The 16,080-nt window shown below is 45.7% G+C and overlaps 1 protein-coding gene across 1 annotated transcript in view; it reads left to right on the forward strand.

Moving 5' to 3' along the window:
• Positions 1 to 37: 37 nt before the first annotated feature.
• LOC126365945 (cholesterol 7-desaturase nvd) overlaps positions 38 to 16,080 on the forward strand; it is a 420,573-nt gene continuing 404,530 nt past the window's right edge. The window contains exon 1 of the mRNA XM_050008725.1: positions 38 to 69. The gene's annotated coding sequence lies outside the window, so the exon portion shown is untranslated. The remainder of the gene's footprint in view (positions 70 to 16,080) is intronic.

The following is a 16,080-nucleotide window of genomic DNA, read 5'->3' on the forward strand; positions in this document are numbered from 1 at the left end:
CGGCGGCGGCCGCGCTGCGCGCTACTAGCCACCGGCTGCCCGGCTCGCCGCCACGCCGCTGCCGCTCCGGTGAGTACCGCCTCGCCAGCTCTCAGCGCTGCGCCTCCTGCTGCCGCCGTTGCCACCACCACCACCCCCTCACCCTTTGCGACCGACTTCCCCTTCGGGTGCCATTACGCACTCGCGTGGTGCTTACCCTCGATACGGAACGACACTAACGGGACAGCTGCGATCGGAAGCGGTGCGATGACTTCTTCTGTGCGTGCATCACCGCAATCTCCTGTCTTCGGCGTATCTGACAACTCCAGTACTACACCGGCAGTGATTCGAAACGAATATCAGTCCCCCTCTCTTAGTGATCGATTTTCCGGCTACTTTATTAAACAATTCGTTTACCGGCCTGTCGATACGAGATCGTAACGCGAAAGACTTCAGCGTTGGATACTGTCTCCGATTACGAAACATGTGTTCACACGAACATCGGCACTTTGCATCGAGACACCTCAGTTGTACCTTGACAACAATGGCTCGGTGCCACGTGTTGTGTCGAACTGTCCAAATGAGATGTACCACTGTGTAGTCGTAATGGTTTGTTCCTCACTACGAATGTTAAAGAATAGAAACAACGCTAGAGACACACCACCAGTGATTTCAATCGTGTGCTCGTCTCATAAGTGCACTCTCAATACGCGAACGGTGATTTCCCTTGTTACTTTGTTTCCCGATACTTGTTTCCGTAATAATATTCAACGTCGATATGAAACTTCCTGGCAGATTAAAACTGTTTCATATCAGCGCAAATTCCGCTGTAGAGTGAAAATTTCATTCTAGAAACATCCCCCAGGCTGTGGCTAAGCCATGTCTTCGCAATATCCTTTCTTTCAGGAGTGCTAGTTCTGTAGGGTTCGCAGGAGAGCTTCAATAAAGTTTGGAAGGTAGGAGACGAGGTACTGGCAGCTTACCCGTATTTTCGCATTATCTCCACCTTTCTGCGAGACTACCTCACTCTGCCTGGACAACAATAAGTAGTATCAATGGTAATGCATACTGGTGACTTTCCACCTGGATCTGTATAGTCCGCATACGACACTGTCGACCGCTACTGGTGTTGCAGAATTACGCTAATAGGTCAGCCGTCGACCTTCTAACTTCAGTCCTAGTCTGGTCGAGATACGGGGTTCGTATTCTCTTGCTTTGAAATATGTGCCTATTTGAAGATTGTCCTCCAGCAGTTTCCCATACTTGAGATTACACGCCGTGTAACTGTCAGAATAGTTTCATCCCTCTAAAGTGCAGCTAGATTTCACACACACGACAGTGTCGTTCACTTGGACTGCCTAAGTAAGATCCACTTCCGCGTATCCTTATCACCGTTCGTACAGTTTCCTCGTCACTACCGAGACTGTAAGGCAGTTTCGGTACTAACACGCAAGCGGCTGTGGTTCCATATTATGCTCTGCTCCATCTGTACTTTCCGATTTAGATCAAACGAACTTCCTCTAATCATTCCTCGGCTTACAGGTTCTAATCCGCAAGATGTGGCTGCACGTTTTTCTATTTGACAGTTTCCCTAAATGCTAGTTTAAGAAGCGTCTATTCTTCTAAATACTTATACTTATCTATTGTACAGATTCATGTTAATGTAACAGGTGAATCGATATAGTGGTTTGGCTGGTACGAAGTATTCCCGGTTTGCTACCGCAGACTTGCACTTCTTTCAGATTTATGATTTTCGACACGACACGTGGATTCCATCAGTTGTGTAGTAGTGACTGTAACGCATCTGTTAACACCTGTCAATTTAATATTCAAAGTTTTACATTTATATCTTAATTTTTAATTTCATTGGAAATTTCTGGTCCTGGAAAATTTCCAAGATTATTGCCATAAATGGTGCATATTTCTCTGGAGATATTTCTGCCGTTCCTTCATGTCATCTTATCAGCAGCTGTCAGCAGCAATGTACGCTTTGTGAACACTGAGCAGTTATCGTGTTAGCCACATTAATTCATTAATTAAGGTTTAAAGAGTCAGCGACAGCGTCTGACGCCTTGCGAGGACTACCGCTTCATACTGGCGAAACAGATGTGATGGGAGTGGGATCTCAGACAGAATCATTAGGCTTCGTCGTTCTTCAGCCGACATTCAGACTCACAAGTTTGCACTATTTTCGTTTATTGTTCCCTGCGCCATGAATATACTACTGCTGTTCGTGTTACGCTGGCATCTCACAGTTTTTGGAAAAATTTCGTAAGGTTACCATTGAATTTTATCGTTGCTCTTAATTGGTAAAGACAGAATTTTTATTTGCGCAGCCAAGTATTTCTTAAATGCCGATATTTTGACCATAACTGCAGTGTTATAATAATCACCATAGTTGCATGCCCGACTGTTAAGTCCTTTTCGAGCCGTTAAGTTGTAAGTTGTCAACATTAGTAAAATAACTGATGTGTTCTCTCTACATTAACGGCTTGAAAATAACTTCAAAGTTGAAACTCCAGTTGTGGAGAATATAACAAATTACAGTCCATGGTGAACATTTCGTCATTCCGAAAAAGAAAAAAAAACGAGATTGCGAACCTGAGACAAATACAGTAGCGTAAATGGTAGTCTTGTTGCCCAGTTCATTAATTTGCAACTTAATTGTTTGTCAGATTGTTTCTTACCAATATACTGTTCACGTAACAAGTTTTATGAACCTTGTCGACACAGTAGTATTTACAGGGCACCATTACCTGACAAAGGGCACAGATCGTATGTTCTAAGGCTTTGTCGCTTTAATCAAAGTCTCGTAACATCTGTTGCAACCGTATCACGTCGTATCGAATGTGTCATGTGGAAAATGCAATTACAAAGGATTCATACATCTGCAGGTTCGCTAAAAGATTACTGAAATATGAATACGGCGCAGTCTCCATATATGATTTACAACGGCAATATTTTTAGTTCCTTTTATAAGATGGCGTACTAGGTTGTGTTCCCTATCGACTATTAATTCAGTCAGGAGAATCTCCATCCAGAAATCACATGAAAGAGGGGGATTTTTTTCTGCTACTTCAGGATACGGTTTCTTCCGGCTGCCTGCGGCGAACAGGGTTAAGCGAGTGTTTATGTATTTGCTCAATATACTTATCGCAGTTGTGTTTAGCCTATAAATTACATAAGCGCAGGTCCTCCATCACCGTTTTTGTGTTGCGTTGTGTAAACTTTTATTGAGCTTTATGTGTAGAGGCAAAATAGCAGCGGAAGATTTCGTGTCCCTATGTGTTTGGGTGTCTCTCTTACCAGCGCCTGTCGTGACCTACGATGCACTCGTGGTGAGTACGCCTTCCTTCCAGATTGCGTCGCTTTGTGAGTCCGCGGGGAGTCTAGCTATCGTGTATGTTCTTACTAGGTTTTAATTGGCTTTACTAAAGATTTTTTATCACTGATACTCAGCTGAAAATGTCTTCCATAACAAGAATACCTCCAAACGTTGAGAAATGTAACTATTTTGTGGCTCATCTTACGCTTTATGTACAAATATTCCATCTCTTTGTTTTAATAGGCAAAAATTTCACTGTGTACTCGACCATTACGCCAGATCATACTGGTCTAAATTCGTTAACGTCAGTGCTGGTATAATAGTTCACAAGAAATTGCTGCTTGATTTCTATCGATATGTGTACGAAAGTGTATTCCGCTAATATGTGTGAGAAGAGTATACTCGTATACAGTCTCACACACGAACTCAACTTTTCACCGAGACATTCAAGTCTGTAGCTGGTTCGTGCGTAGTTATCCAGGTCGCCCAGGCTTTAGGACGGAAGCGTTACTTCCCCTAAAACTGATTTTTATGTTTCAAACCTTTCTTCGTTCTCTCCTTCGCCATTTCCCGATTCTCTTCGGGGTCGCTTTGTTATACGAGCTGTGGCAATTTTAGTGACAGCTCGTGGCCAACTGACCTTCCGGACGCCGAAGATGTAATCTATGTACCGCATCAGTGTGCGACTGTTGTAAATCTCATGCTGAAGAGTGAGAACATTTTCTAAATTTTTTGTAGCGTTCATCTGTGACTGAACGATCGTATCAGCCCGGGATTCACTCATTTGGATGTGGGAAACCACATAAAAACCTCGTTAATCCACGAGGCGGATTCGAATGCAGGTAGGCTCCCTCCCCGAGGTCCGGAAGTGCAACTTTAACCCTCTCGGCTATCCGAGCGTTCCATGTTTTTAACTTTCACTTTTCTAGTATTTCGTCACATGCAGTCACCTCTCCATAGAGTTTTTTGTTGGTAATCCGTCAAAGAAAAGTTTAACTAGGAAATAAGTTATGTTACTGCAGTGGCGAAACGCTTAGATCGACCATCTACTAGAGAAAACAACATCCATCATGAGGGATCAGACGCTGTATGTTGATGTTCTAGGACGAGAGGGCAGTTGCAGGATTCCGACGCACCAGTCGTTGGTAGGCAGTTTCTCGTTCCCACGGCTCGTGTACAGGGACGGACAGCTCAGTTCTGCAGCTCTGCAAGTTTCGAGAACCTGTGCTGGGACGAGCAAGTATATGAGTACCGTTGCGCTCCATCCATCTTCCAGAAGCTTGAATATTGCATCTGATTTATAAAAGTGCGTTATGTAAAAGAATGTAATCAATACGCGTTTAGACGCTTTTTCTCTGTTGTACAACTGTGGTTCGTCACAGAATAGTTCCATCCCACAAATAATAAATTTGCATTACAATTTCGTGATCGGTCGTCGATATGAAGGTAGGAAATCCGTAGTGCATTCTCCGTCGTAAAACCAACCACACACAGGGTACGGCGCTTAAAGCCGGTCGAAGAGGCCGAGCGGGTCTAGGCGCTTCAGTTTGGAACCGCGCGACCGCTGCGGTCGCAGGTTCGAATACTGCTTCGAGCATGGTGTGTGTGATGTCCTGAGGTTGGTTAGGTTTTAAGTAGTTCTCAGTTCTAGGGGACTGATGACCTCAGATGTTAAGTCCCATAGTGCTCAGAGCCATTAGAACGGCGCTTAAAACCGGACAAATGAAACGTATTTTTAAAAGCAAATTTATTGGAACAAAATACAAATGAAAATGAAAATCCTTTTACATATAAATATTGGTATCTTTCAAGAGTAACATTAATCGATGTAATTCCCTTCAGCCGCAATGAGCGCCTCCAATCTTGTCCTAAAGCGATAGCACGCACTCTTCAAAACAGCGCTGTCCATATTCGCGAATGCTGCTTCGATAGCAGTGCGTAGAGAAGCGACATTACGGTGCCTCGTCTTATTGTTAACTCTTTCCACTACGCTCAAACATAGAAGTCGAGGAGTTCAAATCAGGGCCATTGGGCACCCAGAACTCCTTTGACCGGAACATGTCGACGTTATCCGGGAGCCGGTTATGGACGAAATGGGTCGTGTGAGCCAGTGTCCCGTCCTGCTGAAAGACATATTGTCTCACCGAAGCCACAGTTACCACCCACGGTTTCACAGGATTCGTCAAAACTTGTAGATAAACTTCTTTTGTGACAATTTGTCCCTTTTCAAACACATTTGGTGGCACGATATCACCCTCACTGGACTTAAGACCTAGGACGTGAACCCCAGACTTCTTCGAAGCATCATACTTGGCCATAATATCGATAACAGTCGACCTCGGATACACGAAGAATGGAACTATTGCAATGGGCGAACACCCAGCGCGAAGACGTTCGACAGTCACGGCTCTTCGGTTGTACTCCGCACTTGTTCATAACATCCTGGCGATTCTGAGGTTCTGACTGTATACTACATGCCTATGACCTCCAAGAATCCCAATCGCTACCACTAGCGAAACTACGGTATGGCGAGAAATTCAAATTGAAGTTTATCCGGATTTAAGCGACGCATCATCTGGTGATTTGAGCAACAAAGTGAAATAACTAAGCTCGTTCGTATGTTAATGAAACAACATCTGAACACAGTCGTCAGTGTGAATTGGTCAGTGTCAAGTTCGAAGAAAGACTACGACTCCGATTAAGTGGCTGATACTGCAAGTGGTTGACGCGGTGGACACGAGTTGTATTTCAGGTAGCCAACCGAGATCTTTCAGTGATACGAAGAGTTGAAACTGAATCCAGGTCGTTGCCTGAGTAAAGACAGAAGCTGCTTCAAAAGTTAAGTTACGAAATTGACGCAGGCCGTCGAAGTGTCGCAAAAACGAAAGTTTATGTACCTGGCTGGCATTATAGAGTATTTACTATATTTTCGAAAACAGCAGCCTTGCTACTTCACTGTACAGTGTCCTTGATACCTAAAATTTCCGTATAAAGTGTGGCTGTGTTTCGTCCTCGAATAGTTGTAATATAACAAATGGAAATTGATGAAATTACGCTCCTGAAAATCCCCAGTGCCACTTCCATGATCAACGAGGAGAAAGAAGCCACGTGTGAGGTTCCACTTCTTGGAAGGTCGAGTGATACTTTCAGTCATCATGGGTCTATGCTGCCAAATATCTGCTGTAATTTAAGACTGTCCTACGTACATTTGACTTCTAGTTCAGTTAGCTCTACGTTTCTCATCAATGTTTGGCCGATACGATAACCGACGTCGGTCGTCGGCTAGTGCTGGTTGAGGAAGTCTTAACGCAACACACATAATTAAGACATATTACTTATCCTCTCTGTGCTTCTTGTACGTTATCAGTTTCGTTTTTCGTGCAATAGGTAACTGCACTCCCAGTCAGAGATGTTCCTTTTTGCCTCACCTACGTCTGTCCAATTGCTCAACTCTGTTCATTTATAATTCTCATATTTATCAGAAAATATGTATTTTATTTCACCCTTACGTGTTTCGGTATCTAGCCATAGTCAAAGGTACTGAACGTAAAAGGAGAAACATACAGAGATAAACAGATCTACATCGCATACTGAATAGAATGGTACAGACAGCAGAACTTGCACCCATCAGAACACTGTTGAGACAGAGTAACTTCCTCTGCCTAAGCATAAGTGCAGCATGCGGCCGTGGAACGACAAGAAAACCAGCGGCGCTCATGGCGCTGACGCACAGCACACAGCATTTTAGTGAAACTATATTTTTTTTCTCATTTACAAAAAAAACTAATATATACAGGCTGTAATGAAGTGAATGCAGAAAATGAGACGGCTGATACAGTGGGCTATAACAGGCATATGTCACTTAGGAGCCCATGTTGGCATCCCTCGGCGTACGGCGCTAGGCGTCGTCAAGTAGAGTCGCGCGCCGCCAAGTGGGTAGGCACAAGACGTGCCATCCGAGTCGTCATGGTAGCAGGTCTGCAGGGATCAAACTAAATGAGAAGACGGGCTGAAATTTTATAATCTTTATTTGAAAACACTTACAAAAATTGCTCGAAATTACGCCCTCCTACTTGATTGCACACTGTGAAACGACGCTGGAGTAACTGTCTCCGTCTTCCAAACACTGCTGGCAACGTGTAAATCGCATCACAGGCTGCCATAATGCGCGCTATCAGGTCTGCATCAGTCGCAATGGGTATTTCATAGACAACAGATTTCAGGTGGCCCCAGAAGGAAAAATGAATGGGCGTCAAGCTGGAGGAGCGTGCAGGACGTGCCACTGGCCGTCCGCCCCCATACACTTCTCACCAAAGGTTTTATTCAACTGCAGTCGCTCTGTATGTGCGAGGTGCGTAGATGCTCTATCTTGTTGGAACCACATTTACTGTCGCATGTTGAGTGGAACGTGATCCAACACCTCTCGCAGAGGTGCCCAAGTGTTGACAAATGGCTCTGAGCACTATGCGACTCAACTTCTCAGGTCATCAGTGGCCTAGAACTTAGAACTAATTAAACGTAAGTAACCTAAGGACATCGCACACATCCATGTCCGAGGCAAGATGCGTAGCGGTCGCTCGGCTCCAGACTGTAGCGCCTAGAACCGCACGGTCACTCCGGCCGGCCAAATTTTGACAGCGAAGCGATCTTGGTGACCACGAACAAAGGCGGCGTGCGGATTGTGGCTATTGAACATACGCTCTCGTAAAGGATGCCTCATCGGTAAAAAATACACGGCCCAGAAAGTCGTTTGAATGTCACACCTTTGCAGAAAACCACTGGCAGACTTCAATTCGACGTGGAAAATCGTCTGGGTTAAGAGCGTGAATCTTCTGAAGGCGGTAGTGGTGCAAATCATCTTCATGCCACACACGTCAAATTGCGGAATGGCCTACACCCATTTCCTGTGCAACATGCCGTGAGATTGTTGAGGGTGCGTTTTTCAGCTGTGCTACCGCCTCCTCTCCGAGCCCTGGTGTACACACTGTGCGTTGACGATCGCGTTCGTCAGGCGTTCGCACTTGTAACACGAAATGAATACACCAGGTTTCCAACTAGGCCAGAAATTCACATGTGCCGTTACGAGAACGCGCCAGTGGAAAATGTACCTCAGATGAACTTGTCTGTCATAACGACCGGTGGACAGCAGCAAATGTGCGGGATCTGACACCCGCCGAACGTACAAATGTCGGGCAGCGTGAACGTTTCCGCCCGCCTCTGCGTAAGCACAGTGCGTGTCTGCCATCTCCTCCAAAGAATAGCGCTCCAGTTCCGTTCCGCTCCACACATCAGAAGGTGTCCCCGTCTGATGGCGAACCAGACTCCGCACTGTGCACAAGTGCTGCCCTCTAGGAACCAACTGCATCAACTACAGCGTTTGCAAATAAATGTCATAAAACTTCAAGCCCACGTCTCTTCCACCTTGATGTCACAATCACATTCAAATAGTTGCCCTGCAGACCTGCTGTCGTGACGGCTCGGACGGCACGTTGCGCGCCTACCATCTTGACGGCGCTGTTCAAAGACGCCTAGCGCCGTACGCTACGGGACTACGGGATTCGGACATGGGTTTCTGTGTGAAATATGACTGTTATAACCCACTCCACTAGCCCTCTCATTTTCTACATTCATTTCGGGTTCATTCTGCATTATGCAACCGTGTACAGGCGTACCTGCGTAGATTCGTTCACTCTTAAGGCAGTACGTTGGCTGACTCTTCTACGGACGCACGACGTCGCAACTTGACCAGTGTGGAGCCCGTCCTCCCTTGTGTGCCTTCCACTGAAGTCGGGTGGACGCCTCTCTGAGGCTTTCGCGCTTACTAAGCGAACCCGTGACGAAACGCAGTGCTCTTCTTTGCACCTTCTCTCTTTCTCCTATCAACAGTACCCGGTAAGTGTCCCACTGAGGCGCAATACTCAAGCATCGGTGGAACGAAGATTTTACAAGCCAACTATTTCGTGGATACGCTACAATTCCTACGAATTCATGTAATGAATCTCAGTTTAGCTTCTGTCTTCCTTCGATTTGTCCTTCCCGATCATTCAACGACAAATTCCTCCTTAAGTATTGCCCATAATATTTAACGGATGTGACTGTTTCAGTCATTGTTATGTAGCCGCGTAATCACACAATACCATAGTCTTTCCGCCAGTTTATGCGTTAGGTATGTTTCTGTTGTGGATGACGCTGTACAGTAGGAAACCGTCTGGTATCTGGGAAAAAATGAGTGAAAGTGCTAAACCCAAAACAAAACGAAGCAATCTCTTTTTCAAATTATGGAGGTATCAGGGATAAAATACAGGCAGCGAAAGTTCGTCTACAAACTACATGAACCAAGCTTTAGTTATAAGAGTCGAAGGACGTGGAAAGGAAGCAACAGTTGAGAGCTGTTGTGGTCTGTTGTGGTCTGTTCACGATGTCACTCAAAGTGGCTCAGGTGGCTCTGAGCACTGTGGGACTGAACTGCTGAGGGAACCAGACAGAACTTTGGAAAGGCAGTTAAGGTTCAGGGCGAATAAATAAAAGGTTTTAGGTTGTCAATGGCACGTTAATTCTGTCAGATACGGCAAAGTACTTGGGAGAACAGTTGTACGGAATGGACAGTGTCTTGAAAAGAGATTACAGGACGAACATCAAAAAGAGTTAAACAAGTGTGTGTGTGTGTGTGTGTGTGTGTGTGTGTGTATTGTGTATTAAACTGCGGGCCTAGAAGCGACGGAGAGGCTTCGTGCCGCCGTAGCCCTCAGTGGTTGACAAGCCCACAACAGGCCACAGCAATCCGCCACCGCCGCCCCACACCGAACCCAGGGTTATGGTGCGGTTCGGCCCCCAGTGCCTCCCCCCTCCCCCCTCGGGAACGTTTCATACCAGACGAGTGTAATCCCAGATGTGTGAGTGGTAGAGTAATGATGGTGTAGGCGTACGTGGACACAGTGTTTGCGCACCAATCGCCGACATAGTGTAGCTGAGGTGGAATAAGACGAACCAGGCCGATAGAAAACCGCCTGAAAAACCGTCCACAGGCTGGCCGGCACACCGACCTCGACACTGAACCTCCGGGCGGATTCTACCTGGGGACCGGCACGCCTTCCCGCTCGGGAAGCAGCGCGTTAGGCCGCGTACCCAGCCGGGCGGGCTAAAGCAAGGGTAATGGAGTTTAGTCGAATTAAATCAGGTGATGTTGAGGGAATTCGATTATGAAACAAGACACTAAATAGTAGTCCATGCATTTTGCTTCTTGGGGAGAAAAGTAACTGACTGAAGCCGGCATACAGAGGATACCATATGCCGACTGGCAATGGCGAAAAAGTTTTTAGAAGAACAGAAGTTTGTTAACATTAAGTACAAATTTCAATGTTAGCAAGTTTTTTCTGAAGGCATTCGTCTGGAGATTAGTCTTGTACGGAAGTGAAAAGTGGATAAAAACAGTAGAAACAAGAAGAGAAATTTGATGCTATAGGAGAATTCTGAAGATTGGCTGGGTAGATGGAGGTACTGGAAAGAGTTATGTAGGCCTATGTTTTTTCTTTTTAACTCAACGAACAGACATGAAGACCACCCGATGTCCGCCCATCGTGTCATCCGCCGCCATGCAGATGCGTCTTGGAGGGCGTGTGGTCAGCTAACCACTCTCGCGATCGTTGTCGACTTTAAGACCCTGGAGCTGGCATCACTTGTTCAAGTAGCTTTCCATTTGTCATTTCGTGGCTTAGGGCACACTGTTCCAGCCCTGCGACCAGGCAGAAAATCCGTGACAGTGTCGGGAAATGAACGCCAGCCTTCCGCATGGGTTCAGACGCGCTGACGAGTCGGCTGCGGAGGCAGACCAGTGTGTTGTTGGGATCTTCAGTCTGAAGGCTGGTCTGATGCAGCTCCCCCTGCTATTCTGTCCTGTGCAAGCCTCTCCATTCTCCTAACTACCGTAGCCTACATCCGTTTGAACCGGTTTACAATATCCAAGCCTTGATATCTCTCTACAATTTTACCCCCCCCCCCCCCCCATCCCGCCCAACAATTCCCTCCAATACTAAACAGACAATTCCCTGAGGCCCCAGATTTAACCGACCGTTTTTTGTAGTCGAGCTGTGTCACAAATTTCTTTTCACTCAATTTCGATTCAGTATTTCCTCCTTAGTTACGTGATCTGCCCATCCAATCTTCGGCCTTCTCCTACAGCACCGCACCTCAAAACCTTCTGTTCTCTTTTTGTCTAAACTGTTTATAGGCCATGTTTCACCACCATAGAAAACTACACATTCGACAAATACACTGGTGTCCTAAATTAAAGCAATAAAAGGAAATTTTGCAAGTTTTCATTTATTTCGCCACAAAATAGTACGAACAGGTGATAGCAAAGTAGAGACAATGTGAAGAATACAGAACGTAAACAACTGCAACATGGATATCGGTAGACAAAAATGTTCTTCGCTTTTTCCACTTAACAGATTTGCACACACATTCCGACAACTGGTTATTGTGCCCAATATGGGGTGTGACCGCCTCTGGCAGCAATACTGACCTGACAACAACGGGACATGCTGTGAATGATGTCATCAGTCTCATGCTGAGGCAATAAAGCCCATTGTTCCTGCAGAGCTGCTCACAGCTTTGGACAGTGGTTGATGGGTCTAACTCGATGCAAGCCGCTCTATGGGAATCAAATCGGGAGAGCGAGCAGGCCACGTCATCCGTGCACTATCTTCCGTTTCCAAGAAAACTTCAACTACCCGTGCTCTATGAGGTCGAACATTGTCGTCCATCAATACGACGTCTGGGTCCACAGCACCTCGCAATAACCGCAGTCGAGATCCCAGGATCTTTTCACGATACCTGACAACAGAAAACCTTGCCGAATCACCAGTACAATTTCATGATGAATGTTTCGTGTGGTAAACATAATCCCTGCCCACACCATTAGAGATCCTCCTCGATCTCGGTTTCTTTCCGCGATTTTTGGGTCCCGAAATCGTATTACACGTTCCCTCCATACTCTACTCTATCGAGAATCGCTCTCCAGACTATACCGGAACTCATCTGTGAAAACAACATTGGCGCACTGTTCGACCGACGAGATGGCATGTTGATGACTCCACTCTAGACGTTCCCTCCTGTGAAGACGTATCAAAGGTAGACATGCAGCAGGTCTCCGACAATAAAGGCCACTCTGCCGGAGCCTTCTGCACACCGCTTGCCTCGATACAACACGACCCGTGGATGCAACGAGATCACATGCCAGTAGCCATGCTGTACTAAGGCGGTATGTCGTGCCCTTACGGCCAAATAACGGTCCCCTCTTTGAAGAGGGCCGGCCCTGCCTTGGTCTGCGGGATACAGTTTCGGTCTCTATAAACTGTCGCCACATCCGAAAAACAACAGAACGATTCACATTAAGCCATCGGGCCAAATCAGTTTGCGACTCTTTGCTTCCGTTCTTTCTGTGGCCCTTACTGCAGAGAGTCTGGTAGGCATCTTCTCTGCACCGTCTGTGACTGTGGACTGAGCGATTGTGGATGTGGGGCTGGCTACCCGGCAAACACTACCTCGTCCCATAGGTGCCCTGACGTGAACGCTGGCATGGTTATCCGTTGACCGGAATCTTCCGTGCAGAACAAGACCGTACGGACATCTCGTTGACAGCTAGTATGATTGTATCGTGGAGACACAGGATGGGGAAATAGAGGTTTGTTGCTTTAATTTTGGACACTAGTGTACTTTCAGGAAAGACTTCCTAACACTTAAATTTGTATCAGAAGTTAACAAATCTCTCTTCTTCAGAAGTACTCCTCGTGCTATTTTCAATTTGTATTTTATATCCTCTCTATTTCGCCCATCATAAGATATTTTACTGCCCAAATAGCAAAACTCATCTACTATTTTGATTTATTAATTTCACATTTCCGAATCTAATTCTCCCAGTAACGCCTTATTTAACTCGATTACGCTCCGTCACGCTTGTTTTGCATTTGGTGATATTCGTCTTGTAATCTCTTTTAAGAACACTATACGTTTCAGTCAACTGCTCGTCGAAAATCCTTTGCAATCCGTGACAGAATTACCATGTTCTCTGCCATCCTCAAAGTATATGTTTCTTCTCCCTGAAATCTAATTTCGTTTCCGAGTTTCTCCTTGGTTTCCTTCACTGCCTGCTCAATGTGCAGACTGAATAAAATCGGGATTCCCTGTCTCACTCCCAGCTCCATGTCCTTCGACGCTTGTAACTGCCGTCTGATTTCTGTACAGGTTGTAGAAGCCTTTCGTTCCCCGTATTTTATCCCTACTACCTTCAGAATTTCAAAGAGTGTAGTCCAATCAGCACAGTCAAAAGCTTGCCCTAAATATACAATGCTCTTAATGTATTTTTGCCTATCTTCAGTCTGTCTTCTAAGATATATCATAGGGTCAGTATTGCCTATATTTCCACGCAACCCAAACAGATATTCCCCGACGTCGGCTTCTACCACTTTTTTCATTCTCCAGTAAATAATTCGTGCCAATATTTTGCATCCATGACTCATTAAACTGACGCTGTGATATTGTTCACACCTGTGAGATCTGCCTTCTTGGAAACTGGAATTATTGCGTTCTTCCTGAGACTGAGAGTATTTCGCCTGCCTCACATGCCTTGCACGTGAGGTGGAATAATTTCGTCAAGGTTATCCCTCCCAAAGATCTCAATAATTCTAAAGCATTGTCGTCTTCTTCACGGGCTTTTTTCTTCCACTTAGGTCATTCACTACTCTGGGCTTGCATTTGTCCTCTAACCGTTCCTGCTTAGCCGATCTGCACTTTCCGTCAGTCTCGTTTTTTAGACGTTTGTTTTCACTTTTGCGTGCTTCATTTGCCCCTTTTTTATATTTGTTCCTTTGTTAGTTAAATTCAATATCTGCCCTGTGATACAGGTCTTTCTACCAGGCTTTACTTTTTACCTGTTCGTTCCTCTGCTACCTTCACTGTTTCGTCTCTCAAAGCTACCTATTCATCTTCTATTGTACGCCTTTTACTCTTTGGAGTCCATCGTTGGCTGATGCTCCCGCTAAAACTCTCAACAACTTCTGGTCCTTTCAACTTATCCGTGCCCCGTCTGTTTAATTTAGTACTTATTTACAATTTCTTCAGCTTCAATCTACAGTTCATAACCAATAACTTGTGGCGAGAACCCACGTTTGCCACTAGTAATGTGTAACACTTTTAAAATATGGTTTCTAAATGTCTGTCTTAGAATTCTATAGTCAGTCTGAAATCTTCCGGTGGTCCAAGATCTCTTCGATGCATACAGTCTTCTTTGACTAATGTTAAACTAAGTAATAGCGATGAGTAAATTATGCTCTGACAAACTACTACCAGGCGATTTTTCCTTCCGTGCGTATCCCGCATTTTCCTCCTCTTCCTTTAACAACTACCGAATTCCAATCATCTAACACAATTAAATTTTCACGATCCTTACGTACCTGAATAATTTCCAGTCTGTCACCGTGGGTCCTTTCAATCTCTTTATCATCTGCGGGTCTAGTTGGCATATAAAGTACTTCGGTGAGTGTTGCCTTTGTGTCTATTTTGGCTACGATAATGCGTTCAGTACGCACGTTCCTATCATCTTATTCAGTATGAAATCTACTTCTGCATTACGCCTATTTGATTCTGGATTAATTACGCCGTACTCAACCGACCAGAAGGCCCGGTCTTTCTGTCACCATAATTCACTATGTATAACTTCGCCGCAACCATTTTCCTTTTCATATCTTCTAACATACTAACCGGATTAAAGGATCGAACATTGTGCGCTCCTGTCTGTAAAATCACAGTTTGTTTTTGCTAATGTATGCCGTAACCTGGCTAGGGATAAGCTGGTAGAATACTTCCCGAGGCACGAAGGAATTCTCAGTTTGTCAGTGGAAGTGAATGTGCTGGGTGTGAGTGAGGGTAAAAATTGCAGAGAGAAACCAAAGCCTGACAGCAGTAAGCAGGTTAAAATTGACATAGGTTAAATAAATGAAGAGGCTCGCACAAGATGGAATAGCGTGAAGAGCTGCACGGAACCAGTCCTCGGACTGAAGACGACGACGACAACAACAACAACAACAACAGAGGGAATGCCTTGTGCAGTTCTGTTTGAGTCGCCAGCTGCGGGAGGGAGGAGGCGTCCTTGCAGCAGAGCGCTGGCCGCACGTGGGCTCAGCCGGAGACGGCTCCCGGAATGCGCACTCTGCACTCGCCGGCCCCGTTCAGGTTTCGCTGCGCGCGCCGCCCCGGCGCAGCTCCAGCACGAATCGGCCCGGACACAGCATATGGCTGCGGGCCTCCGCCAGGCTTCCGCAAGGAAACGCCACCCTGCACTTTGTTGGCGATGCTGGCCGCTCGGTACTAGCCTGACAGATTGTTCTTCCGTGGCCGAAGTGCACTACAAAAGCGGTCTCGGTAGGTACCTTTAGAATATCCGCATATTTCTCGGTTGACAAGACAATCATTCTGATTCGAATAACCTCTTCGTATGTGCTTTTCGAATGAAAGTGACGCACTTGCGTTCTTCACATTCCGTTGACGGGTGACAACTAGTATACTTCGCTTACTTCGATTCCATTCATGCGAGGTACTTTTTCTGGTAACCCACCAAGCCGAGCTAAAGTTTTCCGAGTCCAAAAGCGAACAAAGGAAATCGTTTGTGGTATTAAGAAAGTACTACAGTGGTCTATTGCTCTCCTGAACTGAAGAGCCAAAGAAACTGGTACAACTGCCAAATATCGTGTAGGGTCCCGCGAGCACGCAGAAGTGGCGCA

The sequence above is a fragment of the Schistocerca gregaria genome, chromosome 4 (genome assembly GCF_023897955.1).
Source record: "Schistocerca gregaria isolate iqSchGreg1 chromosome 4, iqSchGreg1.2, whole genome shotgun sequence".
Taxonomy (NCBI): domain Eukaryota; kingdom Metazoa; phylum Arthropoda; class Insecta; order Orthoptera; family Acrididae; genus Schistocerca; species Schistocerca gregaria.